This window comes from Lissotriton helveticus, chromosome 7 (genome assembly GCF_964261635.1).
Source record: "Lissotriton helveticus chromosome 7, aLisHel1.1, whole genome shotgun sequence".
Classification (NCBI taxonomy): Eukaryota; Metazoa; Chordata; class Amphibia; order Caudata; family Salamandridae; genus Lissotriton; species Lissotriton helveticus.
In genome coordinates, this window is record NC_136068.1 from 577999764 (window position 1) to 578015276 (window position 15513).

General features: G+C 43.9%; 1 protein-coding gene and 1 long non-coding RNA gene across 9 annotated transcripts in view; one reads left to right on the forward strand and one right to left on the reverse strand.

The window, feature by feature from the left end:
* The window catches only part of LOC144768773 (uncharacterized), a 9320023-nt gene that overhangs the window by 4505070 nt on the left and 4799440 nt on the right, over positions 1-15513 (reverse strand). The window lies entirely within an intron of this gene.
* LOC144768774 (uncharacterized) overlaps positions 1715-15513 on the forward strand; it is a 66123-nt gene continuing 52324 nt past the window's right edge. Inside the window, exons 1-2 of the long non-coding RNA XR_013598627.1 lie at positions 1715-1822; positions 2381-2443. This is a non-coding gene — a long non-coding RNA (uncharacterized LOC144768774). The remainder of the gene's footprint in view (positions 1823-2380; positions 2444-15513) is intronic.

The window sequence follows — 15513 nt, forward strand, 5'->3', positions numbered from 1 at the left end:
CACTGATGTAAGACACTGAAGTAATTGCATGCACATTTATGGCTAATCCGGAAGAGTGTGAAAGTCTGGGCTACAGGTTGCAAATTGTTGTGTAGATCTCTGACATATAGTACTATGTCATCTGCATAAAGTGACAACACATGGATTGGGGGTCCAATACAGATTTCGCATTCCTGTGCCTACAGTTGCAGCTGTTGTGCTAACAGTTCCAGTGCAAGCACAAACAATATTGGGGAGAGAGGACATCCCTGAGTATGAGAAGGAGATGTGGGCTCCTGTGCGTACCCTCGCAGTGGGAGAGGCATATAGTAGTTTGAACCACTGGATGTAAATTGGGGGGAGGACACACAATTTGTTAAGGGCAGCCAACATGTATTCCCAGCTTTGGGTTTAGAACGCTTGACGTAGATCAATCAATATATATCCCGCCATTTGGAGTTTGTTAGGAGTCACGTCCATTTTGTGGTAAAATCTTTGTATATTTAGTGACATGCTTCGGCAGGGTATGAAACCGCATTCGTCCGTTATGTATAAGTTTCAACAGTAGTGGGAGCAGGCGACGGACTACTATTTTGCTCAATATTTTATACTGAGTATTTAATAATGACAGGGGTCAATACGCGGTGATATCAGTGGGAATTTTACGGGGAGTCCATCGAGGCTAGGCGTTTTATTGCAAGGAACTTTCATGATAGCCACCCTGATCTCTGCTTTAGTTACTGGTGCATCCAAGTCTCCCTTGTCTGCTGCCGTTATCTGCTGGAGTGTTAGGCTGTCGAGGAAGTCTTTAATGGTCTGAGGGTGTGTTGGAGGGGGACCTTAAACAGGGGGCCGTTGAATGACGAAATTCCGTGGGTGACACTGTGACTCTTATCGTGTCCTCCAGATCTTAGAGGGCCATTACTCAAACCTTTAGGTATTTTCTAGCGTCTATATGAACACAGAATTGGTTACATGATTTCCTTGTTGGGCTGTAGTTGGTGAATATAATAACACAATAATAACACAAGAATCCTGTAATATAATTTAAGGGCCTAATCAGACTATGTGGGGCTTTAAATATACAGGAGCAATTCTTACTCTATGGCTAGTATGCGAATGGGACACAATAGTGTTTGTGTAACCTACATGTACTTTCATTACCACCATCATGTACATCTAGGCAATTACAGAATATCGACGGACTGGACAGGTACCCTAGAGTTTTTCAGGGACTTGAGTCCACAACCATGATTGCATAAACCACTACTTATTGCGATGTAGTGGTCCATTGTATTTGCTATATTCTGGCCATGCATTTAATCCATCATGATCGGGATACCATAGGTACTAACATAGGTATCCTTCTGACTTTAACTTGGGCATCTGCAAGCTTACATTTCTGTGACAAAATTAAACAATAGTATGCAGGAAAATGTGTACCAAAACTTCATAAAATTTCATAATGTTATGGATTCAGTTTGTAATAACATGCATGAACAACTATAAGCCCGGTGTTTCTTAATTTTTACCATTTAGTCTGGCTTCTTACATCAATGTGGCATTATTATTGCACTCCATACTTTTGCCACCTTAGAGTATTCAGCCGGGCTTTTTTTAGCTACGTTGTATCATGAATGTGTGCCATATATTTGTTGCCAACTACTACAACTCCCAACAGCCTATGGGTTCATTGACGTAAAGAGAGCGATGCGCTTTTCGACACTTGCGCGGTCATCGCTTCTCTGTTAACCAGCCACAACTACATTCCCAAGAGTCTTTGCCGCGCTTTCAGCATTAATTACTTACGTCAGATGACCCGACTCGGCCCAATGATCATAAGGTAGGAGTATTTATTGAACAAGCCTTTGTCCGGTTGGTTACATCCCCTCTGGCTTGGTCAAGCCTCGAGGTACCGACGGACAGGGGAGGTTGAGGAGACTTTGTTTTGCTTCTTTTTTAGCACCGATTGGGTGTGTAACTACGTTTGTGTGCCAGTTTGACTTTAAGAACTGAAGGGTGTGGGGTTGAATCTTGCCACTAGTTTTACAACTGAGCACTGGCTGCTAACTATGCGGTTCCGAGTAGGCTCTTTTTAACTAGAAACATCTGTGATTGAGTGACAATATAGTGTTTTGCTATCCGCAGTCATGCGAATGGCCTTAATGATATCGGGATTTATCATTAATAACAACTATGATATTATATATTATACAATGATGTCTCAGACAGCAAGACCAGACAGTTATAGACATCTATTTACGTCTATCTTGATTTGGAGGGCCTCGGTAGGCCTTAGTCGGCTGAGGTTCTTTTGAAGTAATGAGGTTTTAAAGTATAGGGAAACTGTCATACAGAGATATCTATCCTGTTTGTAACCACATGTTTACCCACCGTTTAGAGCGGGGCCTCATCCACTGAGCAGGTGCCAGGCGAGGTGAGGAGTACTCACACATAGAGCTGGGTGAGTACAAATTTTTCTTTTTCTTTTTATCAATATGTCAGCTACTGTTACAGCTAATATCTGGACCATTTGGTCAACATTTCAAGACGAACATTTTTGAGTAGTATTGCTGCGGTTTTTGGACCTTATTGTAATGATTTATTATGTTACATTATATTATAGGAATGAAGCTCCTATGATATCAGACAAACCAAACTGAGACTCACAGGATCTGATAGGGTGTATCACATAAATTTTTTACATTTATTATTGTCTTCGTGCACTATTTTCAGTCACATATTGCAGTAGCGTAGCATTAGAACGGTCCTGACGAAAGCCTGGTTTATGTTACCTCCAAGGCTGAAACATGTAGACCTACCTATTTTCTCGCTTAAGATAGTTATTATTTCAAAGTATCAGCACTTTGGTTTTATTCTTGACACTAGGATAGAGTTTATTAAAGTTATTTGAAGTGTCCTAGTAGCCAATTTTAAATTGCACACCACTCACCTTTGTTATTAGTTTTGCACTGTAATTTTTCTCAGCACCACTGTCAACAACTACACTGTGGTGATATCGATCACTAGGTTGTAAGTTACAGTGCCTCTTTTTTCATCACTGATGTTAATGGCACTGTTGACACAATCTACATTAAATCCCAGATGGTGATGCTCTGCCATATGGGTGGGCTGATGGGATTTCTTTTCAATGTATGAAAATCTGGTCCATTTTCATGCAGCCTACTACTACAGGTTTTTTTTCTTCATGCTCATAGACCGATAGTTTCTTCAGTCATAGTATGGGGATTTGATATTATCCGATCTTTAAATATTGATTCCCTAGGACCCTCTTTCTAAAAAGTGTGTTATGTTGGACCTTAAACAGTGTCTTGTAGTAGCTAAGAAATGCAGCATTAATCTCCCTTTGCGTGGTAACGTGTAATATAGTTGGGGTGTTGATTTCTAATATGGGGACTGAAGGTGGGGTCTGCCTAACTATTTGCGCCAGTAGGGTGCCTGATGCACAAGTTACTTACCTTCAGTAATGATATACCTGTAAGAAACCTTAGTAGTAATAGATTCCTTATCTTAGAATTACCCCCAGGGGTCAGACTGGATCTGCAAGGTTTTTGTCAGCAGTACCCCAACGCGTCATTAGGCGGCGTCGTGCAGCTCCGAGTGCGTCATTGATGTCATTGTCGCCGAGATGACGTCGCTGGAGCTACTTGGACGCATCCATGCACACTGAAATCAGTTCTGTACACAACTTTCCATGCCAGGAACGCAGAGCCATGCAAGAAATAGACCACTGGTGCCATGAAACTAGGGCCCTGGAAGGGATGTCCTTAATCCTAAAAATCAGTTCGCAAAACGGGGAGGATGGGTGGGGCTGTAAGGAATCTATCACTGCTACAGATATATTGTTACCAAAGGTAAGGAACTTGTGCATCTGAAACAAACGCGTAGTGATAGATTCCTTACCTTAGAATAGATACCCTAGCAATACCAACGCCGGTGGTGGATTTGCGAACCAGAATCACACCAGAAAGTCCTGGAGAACAGAACAGCCAAATAAGCCATCTCTCCGGATTTGGCTGTCCAGGCAGTAGTGCTTGGTAAAAATGTGCAGCGAGGCCCACGTAGCTGCCTGACAGTTGTCATGCAAGGGAACTCCCAGTACCAAAGCAGTAGTGGCTGCCATCGCCGCGTAAGCCCACTAGAGGCTCCTTTTTAGCCAAAGAATAACAAGTCTTAATGCACAGAATGACCCACCGAGAGATGGTCCGCTTGTGCACGGCCCGACCTTTCTTCACGCCCACGTAGCCAACAAAGAGCTGGTCATCCACCCAGAACTGTTGTGCGCGGTTGAGGTAGAATGAGAGCGCATGTTTTGGGTGCAGACAGTGGAGCCTCTCCTCTTTTGAGGGATGCTAAGGCCGAAAGAAGGCGGGCAAAGTGATGGTCTGCCCGGTGTGAAAGGCAGTGACAAACTCTGGCTAAGAAGATGGACGAGTCCTTACAACAACTTTGTCCGGATGGACAGAGAGAAAAGGAGGTTTGCAAGAAAGAGCCTGGAGCTCACTCACTCTTCTGGCAGAGGTAATGGCAACCAGGAAAGCAGTCTTTAAAGTGAGTATGAAGGAATATAAACCTCCTAAGGGGTTCACTGATACACCTGGTCATTTTAACCAACAAAGAAGAGATTGGCACAGAAGAACAAGTTACTTACCTTTGGTACGCTTTTTCTGGTGAATACAGTATCTGCCTGTGGATTCCTCACCTTGGGAATATCCCCCTGCGTCAGCACCTTTCAGAAATTCTTTTTGTAGCTTCGCGGCGACGTGGTCGACGTCACAGAAGCACGGCATCGCGCGCGGCTCCGCTGATGTCACCGACTCCATAATAGGCCCACGTCGGCGTGATGACATCAGTTCCGCCCTTTTTTCCGTGCCCTCGAGGCACACGGACGGATCAACAACAGTAGATATACTCACAATGTAAACAGTGCCAAATAATCAAAATAACACACACAGTGTGTAGTCAATGCAGGAAAGTAATAACATCAACACATTTCCTTTGACAATCAATTAATATTACAATAAATCAGGAATAGAAGAGTGGACGGGGAGGCGGGTGGGCCAGTGAGGAATCCACAGGCAGATACTGTATCCACCAGAAAAAGCGCTACCAAAGGTAAGTAAGTTGTTCTTCTGATGGATACATCTGCCAGCGGATTCCTTACCTTGTGAATAGAGTCCCACAGCAGTCCCCACTCCCGGAGGAGGGTGTCCACTCTCCTATACCAGAAAATCCTGGAGGACAGAAGGCGCAAAGTGGCCTTCCCTCCTCACTTCGGAATTTAAGCAGTAATGCTTTGCGAAAGTGTGGAGGGAGGCCCAAGTCGCCGCTCTGCAAATGTCCTCTACAGGTACACCCCTAGACAAAGCAGATGTAGCAGACCTTGCTCTAGTAGAATGAGCTCTTAAACCTTCAGGAAGTTCCTTACCCGCCAGAGAGTAGGAAATCTTGATACACAAGACAATCCATCTCAACAGTGTGTGCTTGTGCACCGCCTTGCCTCTTCTGGCTCAAACAAAACCAACAAAGAGCTGGTCATCCACTCCGAAGTCTCTGGTTCTGTCCAGGTATAAGCTCACCGCCCTCTCCGGGTCCAAGCGGTGAAGTCTCTCCTCCTCCTTGGAAGGGTGAGGGGAAGGATATAAGGTAGGAAGGGTAATGGACTGCCCCAGATGGAAAGGAGTTACCACCTTAGGCAGAAAAGCAGCCCTGGTCCTAAGTATAATTCCTTCATCATGAATGGTCAAGAAAGGGGGCTTTGAACTAAGAGCTTGAAGCTCACATACTCTCCTTGCCGAGGTAATTGCAATCAGGAAGACCGTTTTGAAAGATACCAGTCTCAAGGGACACTTGTGCAGAGGTTCAAAAGGTGAACCCATCAAGAAAGTGAGCACAAGATTCAAGTCCCATTGAGGCACAATAAAGGGAGTAGGAGGAAATTTATTTGCAAGTCCTTTTAGAAACCTCAAAACAACAGGAGATTTAAATAAAGACGGCTGATCCGGCAAACAGAGAAATGCCGACAATGCTGATAGATAACCTTTGACTGTAGCTACAGCAAACCCTTGCTGAGCCAAAGAAAGCGCAAACTGAAGAATGTCAGATAAACCAGCCCTCAAAGGATCAACGGACTTCTCTCCACACCAAGAAAAAAATTTAGACCACCGATAAGAATAGATAGACTTGGTGGAGTCACGCCTGGCCGATAAGATGACATCCACCACATCATGTGGGAGAGAAAAAGAATTCAGGTTGCCCCGTTCAATCTCCAGGCATGAAGGTGTAAGGTCTGGAGGTGGGGGTGTAGAACCTGCCCCTCCATCTGAGAGAGGAGATCTGCCCTGAGAGGGAGACGGAGCTGCGGGTATGACGAGAGGTGGAGAAGATCTGTGTACCACACCCTTCTTGGCCAATCCGGGGCGATCAATATGACTTGGGCCTGGTCTTGGTGAATCTTCCTCTGAACCCAAGGAATCAAGGGTATGGGAGGAAACGCGTAAAGGAGTCTTGAGTTCCAACTCAACTGAAACGCATCCCCCAATGCTCCCTGCATCGGATACTGGAGACTGCAGAATGACGGGCAGTGAGCGTTCTCGTGAGTGGCGAACAGGTCCACCTGAGGAGTTCCCCACGTCCGAAAGATGTGACGAACTACCTCTGGATGAAGCCTCCTTTCATCTGGAGACCAAAGACCCTTGATCTCCAGATACCCCGGATGAGCACCCCACCCTAGAGTGAATGCATCCATTATCACCGTGGCCACCGATGGAGGAAGGTGGAAGGGCTTTCCTTGAGACAGATTGCCCTCCACCAAGACAGATCCGCTGCAGTTTCTCTGGAGATCCTGATCGACTCCCTGAGATCTCCGTTGTGTTGATACCACTGCCTCCGCAGGCACCACTGGAGTGCCCTCATGTGCCAGCGTGCATGGTTGACCAGCAGAATGCAGGAAGCCATCAGACCGAGCAGACGAAGGACCTTCAGGACTGGAACGACCGCTCCATTGTAAAATAAAGAAATCATTTCCTGTATGTCGAGAATCCTTTGAGGAGGAGGGAATGCATGACATACAGTTGTGTCCAGTACAGCACCTATGAACAGGTTGCCTTGGGAGGGCATCAGGTGAGGCTTGGGTACATTTATTGAAAAACCCAACCTGTACAACAACTGAGTTGTGACTTGCAGATGATGGAGCACTTTCTCTGGAGATTCCGCTTTGATCAGCCAATCGTCCAGATAAGGGCATACTGGAATCCCTAACCTTCTGAGATGTGAAGCCACCACAGCCATCACCTTGGTGAAGACTCGAGGCACAGTAGTAAGACCAAACGGAAGGACCGCAAACTGGTAGTGTTGCGAACCCACCGTGAAACGGAGATACTTCCTGTCCGACTTCAGGATAGGGATGTGAAAATACGCATCCTGCAAGTCGATCGACACCATCCAGTCTTCTTCCAGCAGCGCTTGAAGAACCTGCGCAAGAGTGAGCATCTTGAACTTCTCCTGCTTCAGAAAAAGGTTCAAGATCCTGAGATCCAGGATTGGACGAAGTCTGCCATCCTTCTTGGGGATCAAGAAATACCGGGAGTAGCATCCCTGACCCCTTTCCTGCTCCGGAACCACCTCTATCGCACCTTTTCTTAACAACGCCAGGACTTCCTCCTTCAGGTTTAGCAGGTGGTCCTCTGAGCAAAACCCTTGACAAGGAGGGTAATTCGGAGGGAATTCCCGAAAGGGAAGTGCATACCCATTCTCCACGAGATTGAGAACCCAAAGGTCCGATTTGACCGATTCCCAATCCCGTAGAAAATAGGTAAGCCGACCCCCTACAGGACCCGCAGGATCCGGAATGGCGGATCTAGGGCTGCTTTGCTGATGATGGAGGGGGTTGGGAAAAGGAAGAAGAGGAGGAGGAGGAGGAGACTTGACGTCCTTGAGGAAGAGCTTTTTGTCTACCCCTGTATGACTTATACAGTGGATTTTGTTGTTGTTCTTGCTGCTGTTGAGGCTGTTTATAGGGACGAAAGGAGGACCTTCCAAAGCCCCTATATCTTTTGTTCACAGTTCCTCTGGACTGTAGTCCCAAAGACCTGGATGTTGCACTGCTGTCTTTAAACCTCTCCAAAGCTGCATCAGCCTTTTTTCCAAAAATACCTGAGCCATCAAAGGGCAAATCTAATAAAGCAGCTTGCACGTCCGCAGAGAATTCAGAAGACTTTAACCAGGCTGCTCTTCTTGTAGCAATTGAAGTCCCCATAACTCTCGCCACCGAGTCAGCTTGACTTGATGTGCAGCAGCTTGAGTCTCAGCCAGCACCTCATCAAAATTTTTCCTGTCCTCCTCTGGAATCTTAGGGGCCAACTGTCTTACAGAGTCCATCAAGGCATGTATGTACCTCCACAAGAGACATGTGGCATTTATTGACTTAAGAGCCATACTCGCCGATGAAAACACTTTCTTCGCAGTTTGGTCCTGTTTTTTCGACTCTTTGTCCCCAGGCATCTGAGGGAATGCCCCCACAGATTTCTTTGAACAGGCTGCCTGTATTACCAAGCTCTCCGGTAAAGGATCCGATGATAAAAAGTCTGGGTCACCAGGCGCCACCCTGTATCTCCTTGCAACACCTTTAGCAACAGCAGGAGCAGTGAGAGGTCAATTCCATACTTCCAAAATAGGTTCCGTCAAAGCATCATTGAAAGGAAGCATAGGTTCCACAACAGAAGACGGGGAATGGAGGACTTCTGTTAACAAATTAGACTTGAACTCAGCAGTAGGCAGACTTAAATTCAAAAGTTCTGCTGCCTTTTTGATGACCACATGGTATGGTGCAACGTCCTTTGAAGGGGCACCCAAGACAGAGGGTAGCTCCCAGTCTGGAGATAGCTCCAATCCGCTAGCCTCCCTCGGATCATCAAAATAATCCTCCTCCTGCAGCTCACCTTCTTCAACCTCAGCCTCTCTGCACTTCTGTTCTTCGAGAAGACGCTGAGCATCACGCCTCGACCTCTCCTTCAAGAGTGGCGTTGGCGGATCCGCAATCGACTCCGATGGAGCCGGAGCCGGCGTCAAGATCAGATCCGGAAGCACAGGTCGAAGCTCTCGGGATCGGGCCGGCACCGGTGATGAAGGTATCGGCGTCGAAGACCTCGGCGACGCCGAGAAATGCCAAGGCGGAGTTGGCGCCGGCATAAATGGCATAAACGGAGCTGGAGCTGGAGCATAAAACTGGGGAACATGCAGGTTGTATGCCAAAGGACCCATGGGACCTGCCGGTGCTCCAGAGGGGTACATAGCTCTCGAATAGACACCATACATCGCGTTTAAAAACTGTGTAGGGTCTTGACCTGGGCCTGGAAAAGGTGGGTAATGACCCACAGGTTGCCCTCGAGGAGGTACCGGATTCGTCTCCTCTCCTTCGGGTTGGTGAGCCGGAGTCGTCGTACCCTCAGGCAAGGGAGCCTCTTCTTCCTCTCGAACAGGAGATCAAGACGGCGCCGGAGAGGGATTCGACACCGGAGCCCGTGAATGCTCCAGTGACTCCACAGGTGAACTTTCACCTACCGGATCCACAACTGGAGAAGGGGATTTCTCTTTACGATGTCTCCTACCTGGCGACTTTGGTCTTGAATCCGAATCCTTCCCAGAGTGATGTCGAGATCTGTGCTTTCTCCTCTTGTGCTTCTTTTTTGCTGATCTAGAAGCATGCCCCGACGATGACTTCGAAGGCGACGCCGTGTGAGACCTCGACCGCCTCGAACGCGACCTCGAAGACTTCTTCTCTTTTTTACCTTTCAATTTTGCAACCAGAAGCTTCGCCTCTCTTTCACGAAGGGCCTTTGGGTTCATCTTCTTGCAGGAAAAACACCCTTGAACATCATGGTCCGAACTCAGGCACCAAATGCAATCCTCATGAGGGTCCGTGATCGACATTATCTTCCCACATTCTACGCACGGCTTGAAACGGGTCTTCTTCGTAGACATCTCGACAGGAGACAAAGAAGCAAGAAGACACCAATAGAAACAAACAGTACCAAAGTTACCAAACAGCTACAGTGACGACGCGGAAAAAAGGGAACTGATGTCATCACACCGACGTGGGCCTATTATGGACTCGGTGACGTCAGCAGAGCCGCAAGCGATGCCGTGCTTCTGTGACGTCGACCACGTCGGCGCTAAGCTACAAATAGAATTTCCGAATGTTGCTGACGTAGGGGGATATTCACAAGGTGAGGAATCCACTGGCAGATGTATCCATCAGAAGCTGTAATATCAAGAAAACATATTTATTAACCTCAGATGAAGGAGACTACGTCACACAGTACCCTCAGGCCACTGTAGGAGGCATTCTAAGGAGTACAGAGAACATGGGCATTATATATGCATAGGTTACATAGTCAGCATAAAACCAAGGGGAGGTCCTGGCACGTACAAGAATACTTACTGACTAATATGGCTATCCAAAATGTGCTTGCTCAACAAAGTGGTAGGAGAGACATTTTTCCTTACATCAGCAAAAATAGCCTGACAGATATAACATAAGAGCAGATGCATTCTGACAGTTAGGCCTTTCTGACCATGTGCAAGGCTCTGGAAGAGGGAGATAGCACATGGCAATTACATGACTAACTAATATGGCTGCCAAGTACTAAATGGCTTTCAGCTCATGCTAACAGATTCCTGCGATCTTTAACAGATAGTCCTTTTAGCATGAGCTAAAGACATTCCTATGATCTAGTAGGATCATATAAAATATTTTGCACATTTATTCTCATAAATTTATCAATATCCCAATTCATTGCTAGGTGGGCATTTTCATTCTAACCATTTCATTAAGCGGGTAGATATAAGGTATGGGCAGGAGTACATAGGGAACAACGCATTGGGTCATAATTAACATACAGATAGCAGGAGAGAGTAATGACTATTATCAGAAACTGAATTATCAATTTTTCAAGCAAAAAGCAAATCCTAGAACCATCTGGTCCAATTCTATGTAAAAAACATTTTCAGGGCTCCATGCATTTCAGTGACCATCCATTTCAATGTTAGAATAGCCAAAAGCACATATCCTATATAAACATTTTCCATAGACTTTTCCAGTGTTCCTTTTATGAGGGCTAGAATATCAATCATTATACTTTTAGGAGGAGGGCAAAGTCGCATTTGTTAACTGCTCAGAAGAATGTTTTTCTCGCAAAGAAACATTATACCTAATACAAATATTAAAGCAGTTAAGCATATTATTACAAAAATAATCCTGGCTCCAAGGGACCAGGAGGACCACACAGGGTCATAGGAATTAGGACGAGGAGCAGCAAAAGGCTGCTCCTCCTCAAAAATGGGACGTCCAAAGGGGTACATTATTAACAAAAAAAGAAGTCCTTGGTGTAATTGAAGACGCTATACAACCAGCCAGAGGGGAATGTTCTCCCTCTGTCCATTTGAGCCCCACAGGCAGGGTCTTGTTGCTCCCACTGTAGAGCTGCACAACTCGCAAATCAGGAATCACGGCCCAGTTTAAGAAGGAAAAGAAGTATTTCTTTCAGGATAGGGCAATCACAAATGCCCTCAATTATCCTGTCCAGTTTCTCAGGCAGTGCACCAGTTTTCTTCACTGTAATCTAATAGGCACCAAAGACACAGCACTGGTACCCTAAACTCAAGTCCTTCCCTAGCTTCTGTATTGCTCTGCTGGCGCACTGCTCTTTTGTTGGGGCCAAATATTATCCAGTATGCCCAGGCACTCTTGATCAAGAAACAATGGTGCAAACTTGCTTTCACTTTGGGACCAGGATTCAGAGGCCTGATGCTAGGATCTCTGAAGCAAACCTTGTTTCAAAAGGGGTCACCTCAAGCGAAAGCATCCTTGCCCTTCTGGTCAGTCTGTGACTCTAAGCTGGGCATCAAGAACTTGATCCATGATTTCTCCTTTCTGATTTGTGACCCCATCTATCGCCCAGACAATGACAGGGGTACACACTTCACATCACAGGGCTTCCGCCTTCACTGGGGTCCTAGTTGCCAGCAACGCCTGTGCTGGGTACCTTCATCTTGGCTTTAAGCTGGACTGGTGCTGACTCCCCAGGCTGGATCTGATGTCCGGGCCCCTCTGGCAATGGTTGTAAGGCAGCAAATATCTATTGATAGACAGAACAAAAGGTCTTTAGACAAGGCACAGAAATAATCTATCAACAGAGAGGATAGTCTCAGAATACTTCCTAGTCTTGGGACGCCCCATATATTAGCTAGGCATCCAATAACCACTTCATCTATCTGGGCGTAAGAAAAACTGGACCTATTACTCTATTTGAAGCAGCTCAGGAAGTCTGTGTTAATTTACTAAATTCTGAGGAAAACAGAAAAATAATACAGACATACTCCAACTCCTTATATGTATGTATTCCTATATTACTAATCTGAAGATCCTCAAGAAAAAAGGAAATGTTCTACACTTTTATTCATAGACTTTGCATTACTTGTACGAGACAGCAGACACTTCTAAAATGATTTCTCTTAATAAAAGCACCTACATCGTACGCTTAGGACCATGCTCTCATGTTATAGGTGCATCAGGAAGATCTAGGAACTAAAAAAAAACTTCAACATAGTGGGTACATTTTTATTTAAAATTCTTATAGAACAATATTTTTTTCAAAAACATTTGCTAAGGATCACATGGGCGTCTTTCCTGCATTCTACTTTTCATGATACAAACTAGGCAACATTAGCTCTAATAAGGACTGTCAGCTCATTTACACAGACTAGCTAATAAAAATGGTGTTATCACCTGAGAATTTTAGAACAAACACTACCCACATCTAGTTCCCCTTAAAGGTCAAATAAGGGAGCAGCAATCAAGACTACTCATCCTTTCATAATTTCATCAGACAGGATGGGCAGTACCATAGCATATTTATTTATTCATTTTAATAATGCTAACAATTTTTAAAACAGTATTACTGAATAGCCAATTAAATGTCTCATGGCTATTTCACAGACAGCTTAGACAGGCTCAAAAGAGATTGAGAAAAAGAGAGAGAAAACATAAATTTGCCTACCCTTAATTTGTAGAGGAGATAGCCTCCTTCCCTCATTTCAACAGTAGAAAAACCTGAAACAGGTTTCACTTCTGTTGACACTATCTACTTCTATTTGTGGCAGCTGGGCACAAATACACTTGTAGGAGGTAAATAGCACATGTAGCTAGCTAGAAAACATTAATAACCCCAATCCCTTAGCAATTATACTAGTTGTAACATGAGGGTGAATAAATTCAAATTAAATCGCATCGCCTCCTTATCTCAGCCTTTGCACAGTAATCTTCAAACTAAAAGCATTAGTGCTGTATACATGGCAGAGCTATTCTCTTAATCAGAGCCCACATATACCATTAGATTTCCTTCTGTTCATATGAGTGCACAAAAACTTGCTTTTGCCAAAAATAGGAAGCAAAACTTCTCTTCTCTCCCTGCGCTGTCATCTGGTCTTTCAAAAAGTTTCAGAGGTCGAAGTGTCAAAGCAAACCTTGCTCTGAGCCTTGCTATGCTGCTAAATGCAGAACTCGACCTTTAACCCTTAGCAGCTGTCCTATTTTTGTGCAAGGCTTTCCATGCGGCTTTTCCAATTCAAAGCAACTATGAAGAATCACAGCTGAAAGGCAGTCCTGTTCTTCCTGTTTCCCAGTAATTTAGAGGTATGCTTAATAACTTCTGCTGGTTTTTTATATTTAGTTTCATGTGTGTGCAGTGTGCGGTGTGCTTTTCTAGCAGTATAGAGGTCAGCTATTTGTTTTATACTTAAATATGTGCATTTACGGAAGCCTAAGAGCAGTTTAAAAGCTGCTCTGAGTGGCAGAACTGCTTTTAAATAGTGAACATTGCCCAATTTTGACGTTGGTGTTTGGGGCACTTATAAATAAATAACCTACAATGTTTTGGCATATTATTCGTCCCCAGAAGGTACTCTATATATCCCAGAGATGGGGGATCAGAAATGTATAAGGTACACCCTTGTAAAAATGAGTTTTGTACGCCTGGGTAAAGAGACATTTCACATTTTAGTTTCCCCCTATTGCGGTACAGCACTGCTTAAATTCAACTTTGATGCTAGGAGATCACAGTATGATAATTAGGCAGTATAGAGATTAAAAAAATAATTTAGTGCACTTATTTTTAATAACATTTTTTTCATATAATCAAAAAAAAAATTTTTTATAACACCAACTCTTTTGATGGTTCCACATATGAAAAGCAAGCTTCATTCCTTTCCTATCCTATTTAAATGCAATCATTTATAACCCTAAGCACAGAAGCCTTATTTGAAACATTAAAATTCTGCGCCACTTTTTAAAGGACAGTTATTATCTAACATCAAAACCACAGATGTGCTTATGTAAAAAGGCATTAAGAAAGGAAAATCCATACTTTAAATTCCTTTTTCTCTGTTATCCTAAACAAAGAAACTGTTTTTGTAACTTTTAAGATTAGTCTGTAATGCAGGCTTTTAGACCAGGTTTACACTGACTTAAAATCTAGTTGACTTAGCAGTTTCCTTGTGGCTTGTGGTCAGAAATAGCCATGTGCTATTGATGCAGTTGTTGCTGTGACCAGCAGGCTTCAAATTATCATGCCTTTCAAGCCAGCACACATATAGTTCTGTAATGTGTGTTTAGTTCAGCAACAACCAACTCACTCAGATGAAGTGAATGCCTTTTAATATCTAATACAATGTATCTAAGGAGAATGCTGTAACATTTTGTATTTTAGTCATAATTATTACAAAGTACACAATTTCGTTTTTGAAGCCTAATTTATTCATATTGAATGTGAATTCTAATTGTATCTTTAGCATTGTGGCAATTTGCACACATGTATATTTCTTACTCTGTCAATTTAATAGTAACATGCAGCTATTTAGCATATGTTATATAATTCATTTCTGGATTTTTTATTTAACATATAATTAATTAAATAACATTTTGCATAACAGAATGATGACAAAAACACTTTGAGCTCAGAAGACACAATGCAGCGCGCTTAAGGCTAGCCATTCTTACACAAAAAGCTCAATCGCTATTTACTCACACAAGTACCACCAATGTCAAACCAAACAGACATTTAAACACACGATTAACCCACAAATCAATACTTAGGCTAGAAGCAAGAGACACCCCACAGACTTTACTTAAACCAAACCATTTGTAAATACTAATTGTGAGTCATATTTACAAGAAAAGCTTCTCAAAAGTAGCCCCAAAGAGTGCACAAAAAACAGCCCAAAGACTGTTCCATGTTCAAGAAGCCACAATACACCAAATTCGCTAGTTTTGGCTGGCAGAACACTCAAAAAGAGCTCTGCATATCACTACTTATAAAAGTTTAAAGTGTACAAATCAGGATCCTTTTTTATGTACATATTTAATTCCATCCGGTATGTAGTCACCAAGGAAGAAATACATTTTTATACCTAAACCTATTTAAGTATCCCCTCTAGGGGAGCCGGCGGATTCCATTC